Source organism: Macaca mulatta, chromosome 11, assembly GCF_049350105.2.
Source record: "Macaca mulatta isolate MMU2019108-1 chromosome 11, T2T-MMU8v2.0, whole genome shotgun sequence".
NCBI lineage: Eukaryota > Metazoa > Chordata > Mammalia > Primates > Cercopithecidae > Macaca > Macaca mulatta.
The window spans coordinates 43,186,269-43,207,696 of record NC_133416.1 but is presented as its reverse complement, the minus strand read 5'-3'; positions in this window follow the sequence as shown (position 1 = coordinate 43,207,696).

The following is a 21,428-nucleotide window of genomic DNA, read 5'->3' as shown; positions in this document are numbered from 1 at the left end:
TCTGTGAGATGATTTCACAGAACACAAAGAAGTTTCTCAGAAAGCTTCTTTCTCTTTGTTAACGGAGGATATTTCCTTTGGCCCTATAGTCTTCAAAGGGATCCGAAATATCTGTTCTCAGATTCCACAGAAATAAGGCTAGCAAAGAGATCTACGAAACACAGATGTAACTCTGTGAGATGAATTCACAGAACACTAAGCAGTTTCTCAGAAAGCATCTTTCCAGATTTCATCTGAGGATATTTGCTTTTTCACCATAGCACTCTAAGGGCTTCCAAATATGACTTTGCCAATTCCACAAGAACTGTCTTAGCGAAAGGCATCTTCAGGGGAAAGCTGTAACTCTGTGAGATGATTTCACAGAACACAAAGAAGTTTCTCAGAAAGCTTCTTTCTCTTTGTTATCGGGGGATATTTCCTTCGGCCTTATAGTCTTCAAAGGGATCCGAAATATCTGTTCTCAGATTCCACAGAAATAAGGCTAGCAAAGATATGTACGAAAAACAGATGTAACTCTGTGAGATGAATTAACAGAACACTAAGCAGTTTCTCAGAAAGCTTCTTTCCAGATTTCATCTGAGGATATTTCCTTTTTCACCATAGCCCTCTATGGGCTTCCAAATATCACTTTGCCAATTCCACAAGAACTGACTTAGCGAAAGGCTTCTTGAGGGGAAAGCTGTAAATCTGTGAGATGATTTCAGAGAACACAAAAAAGTTTCTCAGAAAGCTTCTTTCTCTTTGTTATCGGAGGATATTTCCTTTTGCCCTATAGTCTTCAAAGGGATCCGAAATATCTGTTCTCAGATTCCACAGAAATAAGGCTAGCAAAGAGATATATGAAACACAGATGTAACTCTGTGAGATGAATTCACAGAACACCAAGCAGTTTCTCAGAAAGCTTCTTTCCAGATTTCATCTGAGGATATTTCCTTTTTCACCATAGCCCTCTACGGTTTTCCAAATATCACTTTGCCAATTCCACAAGAAATGTCTTAGCGAAAGGCTTCTTGAGGGGAAAGGTGTAACTCTGTGAGATGATTTCACAGAACACAAAGAAGTTTCTCAGAAAGCTTCTTTCTCTTTGTTATCGGAGGATATTTCCTTTGGCCCTATGGTCTTCAAAGGGATCCGAAATATCTGTTTTCAGATTCCACAGAAAGAAGGCTAGCAAAGTGATAGACGAAATACAGATGTAATTCTGTGAGATGAATTCACAGAACACTAAGCCGTTTCTCAGAAAACTTCTTTCCAGATTTCATCTGAGGATATTTCCTTTTTCACCATAGCCCTCTATGGTCTTCCAAATATCACTTTGCCAATTCCACAAGAACTGTCTTAGCGAAAGTCTTTATCAGGGGAAAGCTGTAACTCTGTGAGATGATTTCACAGAACACAAAGAAGTTTCTCAGAAAGCTTCTTTCTCTTTGTTATCGGAGGATATTTCCTTTGGCCCGATAGTCATCGAAGGGATCCGAAATATCTGTTCTCAGATTCCACAGAAATAAGGCTAGCAAGGAGATCTACGAAACACAGATGTAACTCTGTGAGATGAATTCACAGAACACTAAGCAGTTTCTCAGAAAGCTTCTTTCCAGATTTCATCTGAGGATATTTCCTTTTTCACCATAGCCCTCTATGGGCTTCCAAATATCACTTTACCAATTCCACAAGAACTGTCTTAGCGAAAGGCTTCTTGAGGGGAAAGCTGTAACTCTGTGAGATGATTTCACAGAACACAAAGAAGTTTCTCAGAAAGCTTCTTTCTCTTTGTTAACGGAGGATATTTCCTTTGGCCCTATAGTCTTCAAAGGGATCCGAAATATCTGTTCTCAGATTCCACAGAAATAAGGCTAGCAAAGAGATATATGAAACACAGATGTAACTCTGTGAGATGAATTCACAGAACACCAAGCAGTTTCTCAGAAAGCTTCTTTCCAGATTTCATCTGAGGATATTTCCTTTTTCACCATAGCCCTCTACGGTTTTCCAAATATCACTTTGCCAATTCCACAAGAAATGTCTTAGCGAAAGGCTTCTTGAGGGGAAAGCTGTAACTCTGTGAGATGATTTCACAGAACACAAAGAAGTTTCTCAGAAAGCTTCTTTCTCTTTGTTATCGGAGGATATTTCCTTTGGCCCTATAGTCTTCAAAGGGATCCGAAATATCTGTTCTCAGATTCCACACAAAGAAGGCTAGCAAAGAGATCCACGAAATACAGATGTAACTCGGTGAGATGAATTAGCAGGACACTAAGAAGTTTCTCAGAAAGCTTCTTTCCAGATTTCATCTGAGGATATTTCCTTTTTCACCATAACCCTCTAGGGGCTTACAAATATCACTTTGCCAATTCCACAAGAACTGTCTTAGCGAAAGGCTTCTTGAGGGGAAAGCTGTAACTCTGTGAGATGATTTCACAGAACACAAAGAAGTTTCTCAGAAAGCTTCTTTCTCTTTGTTATCGGAGGATATTTCCTTTGGCCCTATAGTCTTCAAAGGGATCCGAAGTATCTGTTCTCAGATTCCACAGAAAGAAGGCTAGCAAAGAGATCTACGAAACACAGATGTAACTCTGTGAGATGAATTCACAGAACACTAAGCAGTTTCTCAGAAAGCTTCTTTCCAGATTTCATCTAAGGATATTTCCTTTTTCACCATAGCCCTCTATGGGCTTCCAAATATCACTATGCCAATTCCACAAGAACTGTCTTAGCGAAAGGCTTCTTGAGGGGAAAGCTGTAACTCTGTGAGATGATTTCACTGAACAAAAAGAAGTTTCTCAGAAAGCTTCTTTCTCTTTGTTATCGGGGGATATTTCCTTCGGCCTTATAGTCTTCAAAGGGATCCGAAATATCTGTTCTCAGATTCCACAGAAATAAGGCTAGCAAAGATATGTACGAAAAACAGATGTAACTCTGTGAGATGAATTAACAGAACACTAAGCAGTTTCTCAGAAAGCTTCTTTCCAGATTTCATCTGAGGATATTTCCTTTTTCACCATAGCCCTCTATGGGCTTCCAAATATCACTTTGCCAATTCCACAAGAACTGACTTAGCGAAAGGCTTCTTGAGGGGAAAGCTGTAAATCTGTGAGATGATTTCAGAGAACACAAAAAAGTTTCTCAGAAAGCTTCTTTCTCTTTGTTATCGGAGGATATTTCCTTTTGCCCTATAGTCTTCAAAGGGATCCGAAATATCTGTTCTCAGATTCCACAGAAATAAGGCTAGCAAAGAGATATATGAAACACAGATGTAACTCTGTGAGATGAATTCACAGAACACCAAGCAGTTTCTCAGAAAGCTTCTTTCCAGATTTCATCTGAGGATATTTCCTTTTTCACCATAGCCCTCTACGGTTTTCCAAATATCACTTTGCCAATTCCACAAGAAATGTCTTAGCGAAAGGCTTCTTGAGGGGAAAGGTGTAACTCTGTGAGATGATTTCACAGAACACAAAGAAGTTTCTCAGAAAGCTTCTTTCTCTTTGTTATCGGAGGATATTTCCTTTGGCCCTATGGTCTTCAAAGGGATCCGAAATATCTGTTTTCAGATTCCACAGAAAGAAGGCTAGCAAAGTGATAGACGAAATACAGATGTAATTCTGTGAGATGAATTCACAGAACACTAAGCCGTTTCTCAGAAAACTTCTTTCCAGATTTCATCTGAGGATATTTCCTTTTTCACCATAGCCCTCTATGGTCTTCCAAATATCACTTTGCCAATTCCACAAGAACTGTCTTAGCGAAAGTCTTTATCAGGGGAAAGCTGTAACTCTGTGAGATGATTTCACAGAACACAAAGAAGTTTCTCAGAAAGCTTCTTTCTCTTTGTTATCGGAGGATATTTCCTTTGGCCCGATAGTCATCGAAGGGATCCGAAATATCTGTTCTCAGATTCCACAGAAATAAGGCTAGCAAGGAGATCTACGAAACACAGATGTAACTCTGTGAGATGAATTCACAGAACACTAAGCAGTTTCTCAGAAAGCTTCTTTCCAGATTTCATCTGAGGATATTTCCTTTTCACCATAGCCCTCTATGGGCTTCCAAATATCACTTTACCAATTCCACAAGAACTGTCTTAGCGAAAGGCTTCTTGAGGGGAAAGCTGTAACTCTGTGAGATGATTTCACAGAACACAAAGAAGTTTCTCAGAAAGCTTCTTTCTCTTTGTTAACGGAGGATATTTCCTTTGGCCCTATAGTCTTCAAAGGGATCCGAAATATCTGTTCTCAGATTCCACAGAAAGAAGGCTAGCAAAGAGATATATGAAACACAGATGTAACTCTGTGAGATGAATTCACAGAACACCAAGCAGTTTCTCAGAAAGCTTCTTTCCAGATTTCATCTGAGGATATTTCCTTTTTCACCATAGCCCTCTACGGTTTTCCAAATATCACTTTGCCAATTCCACAAGAAATGTCTTAGCGAAAGGCTTCTTGAGGGGAAAGCTGTAACTCTGTGAGATGATTTCACAGAACACAAAGAAGTTTCTCAGAAAGCTTCTTTCTCTTTGTTATCGGAGGATATTTCCTTTGGCCCTATAGTCTTCAAAGGGATCCGAAATATCTGTTCTCAGATTCCACACAAAGAAGGCTAGCAAAGAGATCCACGAAATACAGATGTAACTCTGTGAGATGAATTAACAGGACACTAAGAAGTTTCTCAGAAAGCTTCTTTCCAGATTTCATCTGAGGATATTTCCTTTTTCACCATAACCCTCTAGGGGCTTCCAAATATCACTTTGCCAATTCCACAAGAACTGTCTTAGCGAAAGGCTTCTTGAGGGGAAAGCTGTAACTCTGTGAGATGATTTCACAGAACACAAAGAAGTTTCTCAGAAAGCTTCTTTCTCTTTGTTATCGGAGGATATTTCCTTTGGCCCTATAATCTTCGAAGGGATCCGAAATATCTGTTCTCAGATTCCACAGAAAGAAGGCTAGCAAAGAGAACTATGAAACACAGATGTAACTCTGTGAGATGAATTCGCAGAAAAATAAGAAGTTTCTCAGAAAGCTTCTTTCCAGATTTGATCTGAGGATATTTCATTTTTCACCATAGCCCTCTAAGGGCTTGCAAATATCACTTTGCCAATTCCACAAGAACTGTCTTAGCGACAGGCTCCTTGAAGGGAAAGCTGTAACTCTGTGAGATGATTTCACAGAACACAAAGAAGTTTCTCCGAAAGCTTCTTTCTCTTTCTTATCGGAGGATATTTCCTTTGGCCCTATAGTCTTCAAAGGGATCCGAAATATCTGTTCTCAGATTCCACAGAAAGAAGGCTAGCAAAGAGATCTACGAAACACAGATGTAACTCTGTGAGATGAATTCACAGAACACTAAGCAGTTTCTCAGAAAGCTTCTTTCCAGATTTCATCTGAGGATATTTCCTTTTTCACCATAGCCCTCTATGGGCTTCCAAATATCACTTTGCCAATTCCACAAGAACTGTCTTAGCGAAAGGCTTCTTGAGAGGAAAGGTGTAACTCTGTGAGATGATTTCACAGAACACAAAGAAGTTTCTCAGAAAGCTTCTTTCTCTTTGTTATCGGAGGATATTTCCTTTGGCCCTATAGTCTTCAAAGGGATCCGAAATATCTGTTTTCAGATTCCACAGAAAGAAGGCTAGCAAAGTGATAGACGAAATACAGATGTAATTCTGTGAGATGAATTCACAGAACACTAAGCCGTTTCTCAGAAAGCTTCTTTCCAGATTTCATCTGAGGATATTTCCTTTTTCACCATAGCCCTCTATGGTCTTCCAAATATCACTTTGCCAATTCCACAAGAACTGTCTTAGCGAAAGGCTTTATCAGGGGAAAGCTGTAACTCTGTGAGATGATTTCACAGAACACAAAGAAGTTTCTCAGAAAGCTTCTTTCTCTTTGTTATCGGAGGATATTTCCTTTGGCCCTATAGTCTTCAAAGGGAACCGAAATATCTGTTTTCAGAATCCACAGAAATAAGGCTAGCAAAGAGATCCACGAAATACAGATGTAACTCTGTGAGATGAATTAACAGAACACTAAGCAGTTTCTCAGAAAGCTTCTTTCCAGATTTCATCTGAGGATATTTCCTTTTTCACCATAGCCCTCTAAGGGCTTCCAAATATCACTTTGCCAATTCCACAAGAACTGTCTTAGATAAAAGGCTTCTTGAGGGGAAAGCTGTAACTCTGTGAGATGATTTCACAGAACACAAAGAAGTTTCTCAGAAAGCTTCTTTCTCTTTGTTATCGGAGGATATTTCCTTTGGCCCTATAGTCTTCATAGGGATCCGAAATATCTGTTCTCAGATTCCACAGAAATAAGGCTAGCAAAGAGATCCACGAAATACAGATGTAACTCTGTGAGATGAATTAACAGGACACTAAGAAGTTTCTCAGAAAGCTTCTTTCCAGATTTCATCTGAGGATATTTCCTTTTTCACCATAACCCTCTATGGGCTTCCAAATATCACTTTGCCAATTCCACAAGAACTGTCTTAGCGAAAGGCTTCTTGAGGGGAAAGGTGTAACTCTGTGAGATGATTTCACAGAACACAAAGAAGTTTCTCAGAAAGCTTCTTTCTCTTTGTTATCGGAGGATATTTCCTTTGGCCCTATGGTCTTCAAAGGGATCGGAAATATCTGTTTTCAGATTCCACAGAAAGAAGGCTAGCAAAGAGATCCACGAAATACAGATGTAACTCTTGAGATGAATTAACAGAACACTAAGCAGTTTCTCAGAAAGCTTCTTTCCAGATTTCATCAGAGGATATTTCCTTTTTCACCATAGCCCTCTATGGGCTTCCAAATATCACTTTGCCAATTCCACAAGAACTGTCTTAGCGAAACGCTTCTTGAGAGGAAAGCTGTAACTCGGTGAGATGATTTCACAGAACACTAATCAGTTTCTCAGAAAGCTTCTTTCTCTTTGTTATCGGAGGATATTTCCTTTTGCCCTATAGTCTTCAAAGGGATCCGAAATATCTCTTTTCCGATTCCAAAAAAATAAGGCTATCAAAGAGACCCACGAAATACAGATGTAACTCTGTGAGATGATTTCACAGAACACAAAGAAGTTTCTCAGAAAGCTTCTTTCTCTTTTTTATCGGAGGATATTTCCTTTGGCCCGATAGTCATCGAAGGGATCCGAAATATCTGTTCTCAGATTCCACAGAAATAAGGCTAGCAAAGAGATTTACGAAACACAGATGTAACTCTGTGAGATGAATTCACAGAACACTAAGCAGTTTCTCAGAAAGCATCTTTCCAGATTTCATCTGAGGATATTTGCTTTTTCACCATAGCACTCAAAGGGCTTCCAAATATGACTTTGCCAATTCCACAAGAACTGTCTTAGCGAAAGGCATCTTCAGGGGAAAGCTGTAACTCTGTGAGATGATTTCACAGAACACAAAGAAGTTTCTCAGAAAGCTTCTTTCTCTTTGTTATCAGGGGATATTTCCTTCGGCCTTATAGTCTTCAAAGGGATCCGAAATATCTGTTCTCAGATTCCACAGAAATAAGGCTAGCAAAGAGATGTACGAAAAACAGATGTAACTCTGTGAGATGAATTAACAGAACACTAAGCAGTTTCTCAGAAAGCTTCTTTCCAGATTTCATCTGAGGATATTTCCTTTTTCACCATAGCCCTCTATGGGCTTCCAAATATCACTTTGCCAATTCCACAAGAACTGACTTAGCGAAAGGCTTCTTGAGGGGAAAGCTGTAAATCTGTGAGATGATTTCATAGAACACAAAAAAGTTTCTCAGAAACCTTCTTTCTCTTTGTTATCGGAGGATATTTCCTTTTGCCCTATAGTCTTCAAAGGGATCCGAAATATCTGTTCTCAGATTCCACAGAAAGAAGGCTATCAAAGAGATCTACGAAACACAGATGTAACTCTGTGAGATGAATTCACAGAACACTAAGCAGTTTCTCAGAAAGCTTCCTTCCACATTTCATCTGAGGATATTTCCTTTTTCACCATAGCCCTCTATGGGCTTCCAAATATCACTTTGCCAATTCCACAAGAACTGTCTTAGCGAAAGGCTTCTTGAGGGGAAAGGTGTAACTCTGTGAGATGATTTCACAGAACACAAAGAAGTTTCTCAGAAAGCTTCTTTCTCTTTGTTATCGGAGGATATTTCCTTTGGCCCTATGGTCTTCAAAGGGATCCGAAATATCTGTTTTCAGATTCCACAGAAAGAAGGCTAGCAAAGTGATAGACGAAATACAGATGTAATTCTGTGAGATGAATTCACAGAACATTAAGACGTTTCTCAGAAAACTTCTTTCCAGATTTCATCTGAGGATATTTCCTTTTTCACCATAGCCCTCTATGGTCTTCCAAATATCACTTTGCCAATTCCACAAGAACTGTCTTAGCGAAAGGCTTTTTGAGGGGAAAGCTGTAACTCTGTGAGATGATTTCTCAGAACACAAAGAAGTTTCTCAGAAAGCTTCTTTCTCTTTGTTATCGGAGGATATTTCCTTTGGCCCTATATTCTTCAAAGGGATCCGAAATATCTGTTTTCAGAATCCACAGAAATAAGGCTAGCAAAGAGATCCACGAAATACAGATGTAACTCTGTGAGATGAATTCACAGAACACTAAGCAGTTTCTCAGAAAGCTTCTTTCCAGATTTCATCTGAGGATATTTCCTTTTTCACCATAGCCCTCTAAGGGCTTCCAAATATCACTTTGCCAATTCCACAAGAACTGTCTTAGCGTAAGGCTTCTTGAGGGGAAAGCTGTAACTCTGTGAGATGATTTCACAGAACACAAAGAATTTTCTCAGAAAGCTTCTTTCTCTTTGTTATCGGAGGATATTTCCTTTGGCCCGATAGTCATCGAAGGGATCCGAAATATCTGTTCTCAGATTCCACAGAAATAAGGCTAGCAAAGAGATCTACGAAACACAGATGTAACTCTGTGAGATGAATTCACAGAACACTAAGCAGTTTCTCAGAAAGCTTCTTTCCTGATTTCATCTGAGGATATTTCCTTTTTCACCATAGCCCTCTATGCGCTTCCAAATATCACTTTACCAATTCCACAAGAACTGTCTTAGCGAAAGGCTTCTTGAGGGGAAAGCTGTAACTCTGTGAGATGATTTCACAGAACACAAAGAAGTTTCTCAGAAAGCTTCTTTCTCTTTGTTAACGGAGGATATTTCCTTTGGCCCTATAGTCTTCAAAGGGATCCGAAATATCTGTTCTCAGATTCCACAGAAATAAGGCTAGCAAAGAGATCTACGAAACACAGATGTAACTCTGTGAGATGAATTCACAGAACACTAAGCAGTTTCTCAGAAAGCATCTTTCCAGATTTCATCTGAGGATATTTGCTTTTTCACCATAGCACTCTAAGGGCTTCCAAATATGACTTTGCCAATTCCACAAGAACTGTCTTAGCGAAAGGCATCTTCAGGGGAAAGCTGTAACTCTGTGAGATGATTTCACAGAACACAAAGAAGTTTCTCAGAAAGCTTCTTTCTCTTTGTTATCGGGGGATATTTCCTTCGGCCTTATAGTCTTCAAAGGGATCCGAAATATCTGTTCTCAGATTCCACAGAAATAAGGCTAGCAAAGATATGTACGAAAAACAGATGTAACTCTGTGAGATGAATTAACAGAACACTAAGCAGTTTCTCAGAAAGCTTCTTTCCAGATTTCATCTGAGGATATTTCCTTTTTCACCATAGCCCTCTATGGGCTTCCAAATATCACTTTGCCAATTCCACAAGAACTGACTTAGCGAAAGGCTTCTTGAGGGGAAAGCTGTAAATCTGTGAGATGATTTCAGAGAACACAAAAAAGTTTCTCAGAAAGCTTCTTTCTCTTTGTTATCGGAGGATATTTCCTTTTGCCCTATAGTCTTCAAAGGGATCCGAAATATCTGTTCTCAGATTCCACAGAAATAAGGCTAGCAAAGAGATATATGAAACACAGATGTAACTCTGTGAGATGAATTCACAGAACACCAAGCAGTTTCTCAGAAAGCTTCTTTCCAGATTTCATCTGAGGATATTTCCTTTTTCACCGTAGCCCTCTACGGTTTTCCAAATATCACTTTGCCAATTCCACAAGAAATGTCTTAGCGAAAGGCTTCTTGAGGGGAAAGGTGTAACTCTGTGAGATGATTTCACAGAACACAAAGAAGTTTCTCAGAAAGCTTCTTTCTCTTTGTTATCGGAGGATATTTCCTTTGGCCCGATAGTCATCGAAGGGATCCGAAATATCTGTTCTCAGATTCCACAGAAATAAGGCTAGCAAAGAGATTTACGAAACACAGATGTAACTCTGTGAGATGAATTCACAGAACACTAAGCAGTTTCTCAGAAAGCTTCCTTCCACATTTCATCTGAGGATATTTCCTTTTTCACCATAGCCCTCTATGGGCTTCCAAATATCACTTTGCCAATTCCACAAGAACTGTCTTAGCGAAAGGCTTCTTGAGGGGAAAGGTGTAACTCTGTGAGATGATTTCACAGAACACAAAGAAGTTTCTCAGAAAGCTTCTTTCTCTTTGTTATCGGAGGATATTTCCTTTGGCCCTATGGTCTTCAAAGGGATCCGAAATATCTGTTTTCAGATTCCACAGAAAGAAGGCTAGCAAAGTGATAGACGAAATACAGATGTAATTCTGTGAGATGAATTCAGAGAACATTAAGCCGTTTCTCAGAAAACTTCTTTCCAGATTTCATCTGAGGATATTTCCTTTTTCACCATAGCCCTCTATGGTCTTCCAAATATCACTTTGCCAATTCCACAAGAACTGTCTTAGCGAAAGGCTTTTTGAGGGGAAAGCTGTAACTCTGTGAGATGATTTCTCAGAACACAAAGAAGTTTCTCAGAAAGCTTCTTTCTCTTTGTTATCGGAGGATATTTCCTTTGGCCCTATATTCTTCAAAGGGATCCGAAATATCTGTTTTCAGAATCCACAGAAATAAGGCTAGCAAAGAGATCCACGAAATACAGATGTAACTCTGTGAGATGAATTCACAGAACACTAAGCAGTTTCTCAGAAAGCTTCTTTCCAGATTTCATCTGAGGATATTTCCTTTTTCACCATAGCCCTCTAAGGGCTTCCAAATATCACTTTGCCAATTCCACAAGAACTGTCTTAGCGTAAGGCTTCTTGAGGGGAAAGCTGTAACTCTGTGAGATGATTTCACAGAACACAAAGAATTTTCTCAGAAAGCTTCTTTCTCTTTGTTATCGGAGGATATTTCCTTTGGCCCGATAGTCATCGAAGGGATCCGAAATATCTGTTCTCAGATTCCACAGAAATAAGGCTAGCAAAGAGATCTACGAAACACAGATGTAACTCTGTGAGATGAATTCACAGAACACTAAGCAGTTTCTCAGAAAGCTTCTTTCCTGATTTCATCTGAGGATATTTCCTTTTTCACCATAGCCCTCTATGGGCTTCCAAATATCACTTTACCAATTCCACAAGAACTGTCTTAGCGAAAGGCTTCTTGAGGGGAAAGCTGTAACTCTGTGAGATGATTTCACAGAACACAAAGAAGTTTCTCAGAAAGCTTCTTTCTCTTTGTTAACGGAGGATATTTCCTTTGGCCCTATAGTCTTCAAAGGGATCCGAAATATCTGTTCTCAGATTCCACAGAAATAAGGCTAGCAAAGAGATCTACGAAACACAGATGTAACTCTGTGAGATGAATTCACAGAACACTAAGCAGTTTCTCAGAAAGCATCTTTCCAGATTTCATCTGAGGATATTTGCTTTTTCACCATAGCACTCTAAGGGCTTCCAAATATGACTTTGCCAATTCCACAAGAACTGTCTTAGCGAAAGGCATCTTCAGGGGAAAGCTGTAACTCTGTGAGATGATTTCACAGAACACAAAGAAGTTTCTCAGAAAGCTTCTTTCTCTTTGTTATCGGGGGATATTTCCTTCGGCCTTATAGTCTTCAAAGGGATCCGAAATATCTGTTCTCAGATTCCACAGAAATAAGGCTAGCAAAGATATGTACGAAAAACAGATGTAACTCTGTGAGATGAATTAACAGAACACTAAGCAGTTTCTCAGAAAGCTTCTTTCCAGATTTCATCTGAGGATATTTCCTTTTTCACCATAGCCCTCTATGGGCTTCCAAATATCACTTTGCCAATTCCACAAGAACTGACTTAGCGAAAGGCTTCTTGAGGGGAAAGCTGTAAATCTGTGAGATGATTTCAGAGAACACAAAAAAGTTTCTCAGAAAGCTTCTTTCTCTTTGTTATCGGAGGATATTTCCTTTTGCCCTATAGTCTTCAAAGGGATCCGAAATATCTGTTCTCAGATTCCACAGAAATAAGGCTAGCAAAGAGATATATGAAACACAGATGTAACTCTGTGAGATGAATTCACAGAACACCAAGCAGTTTCTCAGAAAGCTTCTTTCCAGATTTCATCTGAGGATATTTCCTTTTTCACCATAGCCCTCTACGGTTTTCCAAATATCACTTTGCCAATTCCACAAGAAATGTCTTAGCGAAAGGCTTCTTGAGGGGAAAGGTGTAACTCTGTGAGATGATTTCACAGAACACAAAGAAGTTTCTCAGAAAGCTTCTTTCTCTTTGTTATCGGAGGATATTTCCTTTGGCCCTATGGTCTTCAAAGGGATCCGAAATATCTGTTTTCAGATTCCACAGAAAGAAGGCTAGCAAAGTGATAGACGAAATACAGATGTAATTCTGTGAGATGAATTCACAGAACACTAAGCCGTTTCTCAGAAAACTTCTTTCCAGATTTCATCTGAGGATATTTCCTTTTTCACCATAGCCCTCTATGGTCTTCCAAATATCACTTTGCCAATTCCACAAGAACTGTCTTAGCGAAAGTCTTTATCAGGGGAAAGCTGTAACTCTGTGAGATGATTTCACAGAACACAAAGAAGTTTCTCAGAAAGCTTCTTTCTCTTTGTTATCGGAGGATATTTCCTTTGGCCCGATAGTCATCGAAGGGATCCGAAATATCTGTTCTCAGATTCCACAGAAATAAGGCTAGCAAGGAGATCTACGAAACACAGATGTAACTCTGTGAGATGAATTCACAGAACACTAAGCAGTTTCTCAGAAAGCTTCTTTCCAGATTTCATCTGAGGATATTTCCTTTTTCACCATAGCCCTCTATGGGCTTCCAAATATCACTTTGCCAATTCCACAAGAACTGTCTTAGCGAAAGGCTTCTTGAGGTGAAAGCTGTAACTCTGTGAGATGATTTCACAGAACACAAAGAAGTTTCTCAGAAAGCTTCTTTCTCTTTGTTAACGGAGGATATTTCCTTTGGCCCTATAGTCTTCAAAGGGATCCGAAATATCTGTTCTCAGATTCCACAGAAATAAGGCTAGCAAAGAGATATATGAAACACAGATGTAACTCTGTGAGATGAATTCACAGAACACCAAGCAGTTTCTCAGAAAGCTTCTTTCCAGATTTCATCTGAGGATATTTCCTTTTTCACCATAGCCCTCTACGGTTTTCCAAATATCACTTTGCCAATTCCACAAGAAATGTCTTAGCGAAAGGCTTCTTGAGGGGAAAGCTGTAACTCTGTGAGATGATTTCACAGAACACAAAGAAGTTTCTCAGAAAGCTTCTTTCTCTTTGTTATCGGAGGATATTTCCTTTGGCCCTATAGTCTTCAAAGGGATCCGAAATATCTGTTCTCAGATTCCACACAAAGAAGGCTAGCAAAGAGATCCACGAAATACAGATGTAACTCGGTGAGATGAATTAACAGGACACTAAGAAGTTTCTCAGAAAGCTTCTTTCCAGATTTCATCTGAGGATATTTCCTTTTTCACCATAACCCTCTAGGGGCTTACAAATATCACTTTGCCAATTCCACAAGAACTGTCTTAGCGAAAGGCTTCTTGAGGGGAAAGCTGTAACTCTGTGAGATGATTTCACAGAACACAAAGAAGTTTCTCAGAAAGCTTCTTTCTCTTTGTTATCGGAGGATATTTCCTTTGGCCCTATAGTCTTCAAAGGGATCCGAAGTATCTGTTCTCAGATTCCACAGAAAGAAGGCTAGCAAAGAGATCTACGAAACACAGATGTAACTCTGTGAGATGAATTCACAGAACACTAAGCAGTTTCTCAGAAAGCTTCTTTCCAGATTTCATCTAAGGATATTTCCTTTTTCACCATAGCCCTCTATGGGCTTCCAAATATCACTATGCCAATTCCACAAGAACTGTCTTAGCGAAAGGCTTCTTGAGGGGAAAGCTGTAACTCTGTGAGATGATTTCACTGAACAAAAAGAAGTTTCTCAGAAAGCTTCTTTCTCTTTGTTATCGGGGGATATTTCCTTCGGCCTTATAGTCTTCAAAGGGATCCGAAATATCTGTTCTCAGATTCCACAGAAATAAGGCTAGCAAAGATATGTACGAAAAACAGATGTAACTCTGTGAGATGAATTAACAGAACACTAAGCAGTTTCTCAGAAAGCTTCTTTCCAGATTTCATCTGAGGATATTTCCTTTTTCACCATAGCCCTCTATGGGCTTCCAAATATCACTTTGCCAATTCCACAAGAACTGACTTAGCGAAAGGCTTCTTGAGGGGAAAGCTGTAAATCTGTGAGATGATTTCAGAGAACACAAAAAAGTTTCTCAGAAAGCTTCTTTCTCTTTGTTATCGGAGGATATTTCCTTTTGCCCTATAGTCTTCAAAGGGATCCGAAATATCTGTTCTCAGATTCCACAGAAATAAGGCTAGCAAAGAGATATATGAAACACAGATGTAACTCTGTGAGATGAATTCACAGAACACCAAGCAGTTTCTCAGAAAGCTTCTTTCCAGATTTCATCTGAGGATATTTCCTTTTTCACCATAGCCCTCTACGGTTTTCCAAATATCACTTTGCCAATTCCACAAGAAATGTCTTAGCGAAAGGCTTCTTGAGGGGAAAGGTGTAACTCTGTGAGATGATTTCACAGAACACAAAGAAGTTTCTCAGAAAGCTTCTTTCTCTTTGTTATCGGAGGATATTTCCTTTGGCCCTATGGTCTTCAAAGGGATCCGAAATATCTGTTTTCAGATTCCACAGAAAGAAGGCTAGCAAAGTGATAGACGAAATACAGATGTAATTCTGTGAGATGAATTCACAGAACACTAAGCCGTTTCTCAGAAAACTTCTTTCCAGATTTCATCTGAGGATATTTCCTTTTTCACCATAGCCCTCTATGGTCTTCCAAATATCACTTTGCCAATTCCACAAGAACTGTCTTAGCGAAAGTCTTTATCAGGGGAAAGCTGTAACTCTGTGAGATGATTTCACAGAACACAAAGATGTTTCTCAGAAAGCTTCTTTCTCTTTGTTATCGGAGGATATTTCCTTTGGCCCGATAGTCATCGAAGGGATCCGAAATATCTGTTCTCAGATTCCACAGAAATAAGGCTAGCAAGGAGATCTACGAAACACAGATGTAACTCTGTGAGATGAATTCACAGAACACTAAGCAGTTTCTCAGAAAGCTTCTTTCCAGATTTCATCTGAGGATATTTCCTTTTTCACCATAGCCCTCTATGGGCTTCCAAATATCACTTTACCAATTCCACAAGAACTGTCTTAGCGAAAGCCTTCTTGAGGGGAAAGCTGTAACTCTGTGAGATGATTTCACAGAACACAAAGAAGTTTCTCGGAAAGCTTCTTTCTCTTTGTTAACGGAGGATATTTCCTTTGGCCCTATAGTCTTCAAAGGGATCCGAAATATCTGTTCTCAGATTCCACAGAAATAAGGCTAGCAAAGAGATATATGAAACACAGATGTAACTCTGTGAGATGAATTCACAGAACACCAAGCAGTTTCTCAGAAAGCTTCTTTCCAGATTTCATCTGAGGATATTTCCTTTTTCACCATAGCCCTCTACGGTTTTCCAAATATCACTTTGCCAATTCCACAAGAAATGTCTTAGCGAAAGGCTTCTTGAGGGGAAAGCTGTAACTCTGTGAGATGATTTCACAGAACACAAAGAAGTTTCTCAGAAAGCTTCTTTCTCTTTGTTATCGGAGGATATTTCCTTTGGCCCTATAGTCTTCAAAGGGATCCGAAATATCTGTTCTCAGATTCCACACAAAGAAGGCTAGCAAAGAGATCCACGAAATACAGATGTAACTCGGTGAGATGAATTAACAGGACACTAAGAAGTTTCTCAGAAAGCTTCTTTCCAGATTTCATCTGAGGATATTTCCTTTTTCACCATAACCCTCTAGGGGCTTCCAAATATCACTTTGCCAATTCCACAAGAACTGTCTTAGCGAAAGGCTTCTTGAGGGGAAAGCTGTAACTCTGTGAGATGATTTCACAGAACACAAAGAAGTTTCTCAGAAAGCTTCTTTCTCTTTGTTATCGGAGGATATTTCCTTTGGCCCTATAGTCTTCAAAGGGATCCGAAGTATCTGTTCTCAGATTCCACAGAAAGAAGGCTAGCAAAGAGATCTACGAAACACAGATGTAACTCTGTGAGATGAATTCACAGAACACTAAGCAGTTTCTCAGAAAGCTTCTTTCCAGATTTCATCTAAGGATATTTCCTTTTTCACCATAGCCCTCTATGGGCTTCCAAATATCACTATGCCAATTCCACAAGAACTGTCTTAGCGAAAGGCTTCTTGAGGGGAAAGCTGTAACTCTGTGAGATGATTTCACTGAATAAAAAGAAGTTTCTCAGAAAGCTTCTTTCTCTTTGTTATCGGAGGATATTTCCTTTGGCCCTATGGTCTTCAAAGGGATCGGAAATATCTGTTTTCAGATTCCACAGAAAGAAGGCTAGCAAAGAGATCCACGAAATACAGATGTAACTCTTGAGATGAATTAACAGAACACTAAGCAGTTTCTCAGAAAGCTTCTTTCCAGATTTCATCAGAGGATATTTCCTTTTTCACCATAGCCCTCTATGGGCTTCCAAATATCACTTTGCCAATTCCACAAGAACTGTCTTAGCGAAACGCTTCTTGAGAGGAAAGCTGTAACTCTGTGAGATGATTTCACAGAACACAAAGAAGTTTCTCAGAAAGCTTCTTTCTCTTTGTTATCGGAGGATATTTCCTTTGGCCCTATAGTCTTCAAAGGGATCCGAAATATCTCTTTTCCGATTCCAAAAAAATAAGGCTATCAAAGAGACCCACGAAATACAGATGTAACTCTGTGAGATGAATTAACAGAACACTAAGCAGTTTCTCAGAAAGCTTCTTTCCAGATTTCATCTGAGGATATTTCCTTTTTCACCATAGCCCTCTATGGGCTTCCAAATATCACTTTGCCAATTCCACAAGAACTGTCTTAGCGAAAGGCTTCTTGAGGGGAAAGCTGTAACTCTGTGAGATGATTTCACAGAACACAAAGAAGTTTCTCAGAAAGCTTCTTTGTCTTTTTTATCGGAAGATATTTCCTTTGGCCCTATAGTCTTCAAAGGGATCCGAAATATCTGTTCTCAGATTCCACAGAATTAAGGCTAGCAAAGAGATCTACGAAACACAGATGTAACTCTGTGAGATGAATTCACAGAACACTAAGCAGTTTCTCAGAAAGCTTCTTTCCAGATTTCATCTGAGGATATTTCCTTTTTCACCATAGCCCTCTAAGGTCTTCCAAGTATCACTTTGCCAATTCCACAAGAACTGTCTTAGCGAAAGGCTTCTTGAGGGGAATGCTGTAACTCTGTGAGATGATTTCACAGAACACAAAGAAGTTTCTCAGAAAGCTTCTTTCTCTTTGTTTTCGGAGGATATTTCCTTTGGCCCTATAGTCTTCAAAGGGATCCGAAATATCTGTTCTCAGATTCCACAGAAAGAAGGCTAGCAAAGAGATCCACGAAATACAGATGTAACTCTGTGAGATGAATTAACAGGACACTAAGAAGTTTCTCAGAAAGCTTCTTTCCAGATTTCATCTGAGGATATTTCCTTTTTCACCATAGCCGTCTAGGGGCTTCCAAATATCACTTTGCCAATTCCACAAGAACTGTCTTAGCGAAAGTCTTCTTGAGGGGAAAGCTGTAACTCTGTGAGATGATTTCACAGAGCACAAAGCAGTTTCTCAGAAAGCTTCTTTCTCTTTGTTATCGGAGGATATTTCCTTTGACCCTATAGTCTTCAAAGGGATCCGAAATATCTGTTCTCAGATTGCACAGAAATAAGGCTAGCAAAGAGATCTACGAAACACAGATGTAACTCTGTGAGATGAATTCAAAAAACACTAAGCAGTTTCTCAGAAAGCTTCTTTCCAGATTTCATCTGAGGATATTTCCTTTTTCACCATAGCCCTCTAGGGGCTTCCAAATATCACTTTGCCAATTCCACAAGAACTGTGTTAGCGAAAGGCTTCTTGAGGGGAAAGCTGTACCTCTGTGAGATGATTTCACAGAACACAAAGAAGTTTCTCAGAAAGCTTCTTTCTCTTTGTTATCGGGGGATATTTCCTTCGGCCTTATAGTCTTCAAAGGGATCCGAAATATCTGTTCTCAGATTCCACAGAAATAAGGCTAGCAAAGAGATGTACGAAAAACAGATGTAACTCTGTGAGATGAATTAACAGAACACTAAGCAGTTTCTCAGAAAGCTTCTTTCCAGATTTCATCTGAGGATATTTCCTTTTTCACCATAGCCCTCTATGGGCTTCCAAATATCACTTTGCCAAATCCACAAGAACTGACTTAGCGAAAGGCTTCTTGAGGGGAAAGCTGTAAATCTGTGAGATGATTTCATAGAACACAAAAAAGTTTCTCAGAAAGCTTCTTTCTCTTTATTATCGGAGGATATTTCCTTTGGCCCTATAGTCTTCAAAGGGATCCGAAATATCTGTTCTCAGATTCCACAGAAATAAGGCTAGCAAAGAGATGTATGAAACACAGATGTAACTCTGTGAGATGAATTCACAGAACACCAAGCAGTTTCTCAGAAAGCTTCTTTCCAGATTTCATCTGAGGATATTTCCTTTTTCACCATAGCCCTCTACGGTTTTCCAAATATCACTTTGCCAATTCCACAAGAAATGTCTTAGCGAAAGGCTTCTTGAGGGGAAAGCTGTAACTCTGTGAGATGATTTCACAGAACACAAAGAAGTTTCTCAGAAAGCTTCTTTCTCTTTGTTATCGGAGGATATTTCCTTTGGCCCTATAGTCTTCAAAGGGATCCGAAATATCTGTTCTCATATTCCACAGAAAGAAGGCTAGCAAAGAGATCCACGAAATACAGATGTAACTCTGTGAGATGAATTAACAGGACACTAAGAAGTTTCTCAGAAAGCTTCTTTCTCTTTGTTATCGGAGGATATTTCCTTTGGCCCTATAGTCTTCAAAGGGATGCGAAATATCTGTTTTCAGATTCCACAGAAAGAAGGCTAGCAAAGTGATAGACGAAATACAGATGTAACTCTGTGAGATGAATTCACAGAACACTAAGCCGTTTCTCAGAAAGCTTCTTTCCAGATTTCATCTGAGGATATTTCCTTTTTCACCATAGCCCTCTATGGGCTTCCAAATATCACTTTGCCAATTCCACAAGAACTGTCTTAGCGAAAGGCTTTTTCAGGGGAAAGCTGTAACTCTGTGAGATGATTTCAGAGAACACAAAAAAGTTTCTCAGAAAGCTTCTTTCTCTTTGTTATCGGAGGATCTTTCCTTTGACCCTATACTCTTCAAAGGGATCCGAAATATCTGTTTTCAGATTCCACAGAAAGAAGGCTAGCAAAGAGATCCACGAAATACAGATGTAACTCTGTGAGATGAATTAACAGAACACTAAGCAGTTTCTCAGAAAGCTTCTTTCCAGATTTCATCTGAGGATATTTCCTTTTTCACCGTAGCCCTCTAAGGGCTTCCAAACATCACTTTGCCAATTCCACAAGAACTGTCTTAGCGTAAGCCTTCTTGAGGGGGAAGCTGTAACTCTGTGAGATGATTTCACAGAACACAAAGAAATTTCTCAGAAAGCTTCTTTGTCTTTTTTATCGGAAGATATTTCCTTTGGCCCTATAGTCTTCAAAGGGATCCGAAATATCTGTTCTCAGATTCCACAGAATTAAGGCTAGCAAAGAGATCTACGAAACACAGATGTAACTCTGTGAGATGAATTCACAGAACACTAAGCAGTTTCTCAGAAAGCTTCTTTCCAGATTTCATCTGAGGATATTTCCTTTTTCACCATAGCCCTCTAAGGTCTTCCAAGTATCACTTTGCCAATTCCACAAGAACTGTCTTAGCGAAAGGCTTCTTGAGGGGAATGCTGTAACTCTGTGAGATGATTTCACAGAACACAAAGAAGTTTCTCAGAAAGCTTCTTTCTCTTTGTTTTCGGAGGATATTTCCTTTGGCCCTATAGTCTTCAAAGGGATCCGAAATATCTGTTCTCAGATTCCACAGAAAGAAGGCTAGCAAAGAGATCCACGAAATACAGATGTAACTCTGTGAGATGAATTAACAGGACACTAAGAAGTTTCTCAGAAAGCTTCTTTCCAGATTTCATCTGAGGATATTTCCTTTTTCACCATAGCCGTCTAGGGGCTTCCAAATATCACTTTGCCAATTCCACAAGAACTGTCTTAGCGAAAGTCTTCTTGAGGGGAAAGCTGTAACTCTGTGAGATGATTTCACAGAGCACAAAGCAGTTTCTCAGAAAGCTTCTTTCTCTTTGTTATCGGAGGATATTTCCTTTGACCCTATAGTCTTCAAAGGGATCCGAAATATCTGTTCTCAGATTCCACAGAAATAAGGCTAGCAAAGAGATCTACGAAACACAGATGTAACTCTGTGAGATGAATTCAAAAAACACTAAGCAGTTTCTCAGAAAGCTTCTTTCCAGATTTCATCTGAGGATATTTCCTTTTTCACCATAGCCCTCTAGGGGCTTCCAAATATCACTTTGCCAATTCCACAAGAACTGTGTTAGCGAAAGGCTTCTTGAGGGGAAAGCTGTACCTCTGTGAGATGATTTCACAGAACACAAAGAAGTTTCTCAGAAAGCTTCTTTCTCTTTGTTATCGGGGGATATTTCCTTCGGCCTTATAGTCTTCAAAGGGATCCGAAATATCTGTTCTCAGATTCCACAGAAATAAGGCTAGCAAAGAGATGTACGAAAAACAGATGTAACTCTGTGAGATGAATTAACAGAACACTAAGCAGTTTCTCAGAAAGCTTCTTTCCAGATTTCATCTGAGGATATTTCCTTTTTCACCATAGCCCTCTATGGGCTTCCAAATATCACTTTGCCAAATCCACAAGAACTGACTTAGCGAAAGGCTTCTTGAGGGGAAAGCTGTAAATCTGTGAGATGATTTCATAGAACACAAAAAAGTTTCTCAGAAAGCTTCTTTCTCTTTATTATCGGAGGATATTTCCTTTGGCCCTATAGTCTTCAAAGGGATCCGAAATATCTGTTCTCAGATTCCACAGAAATAAGGCTAGCAAAGAGATGTATGAAACACAGA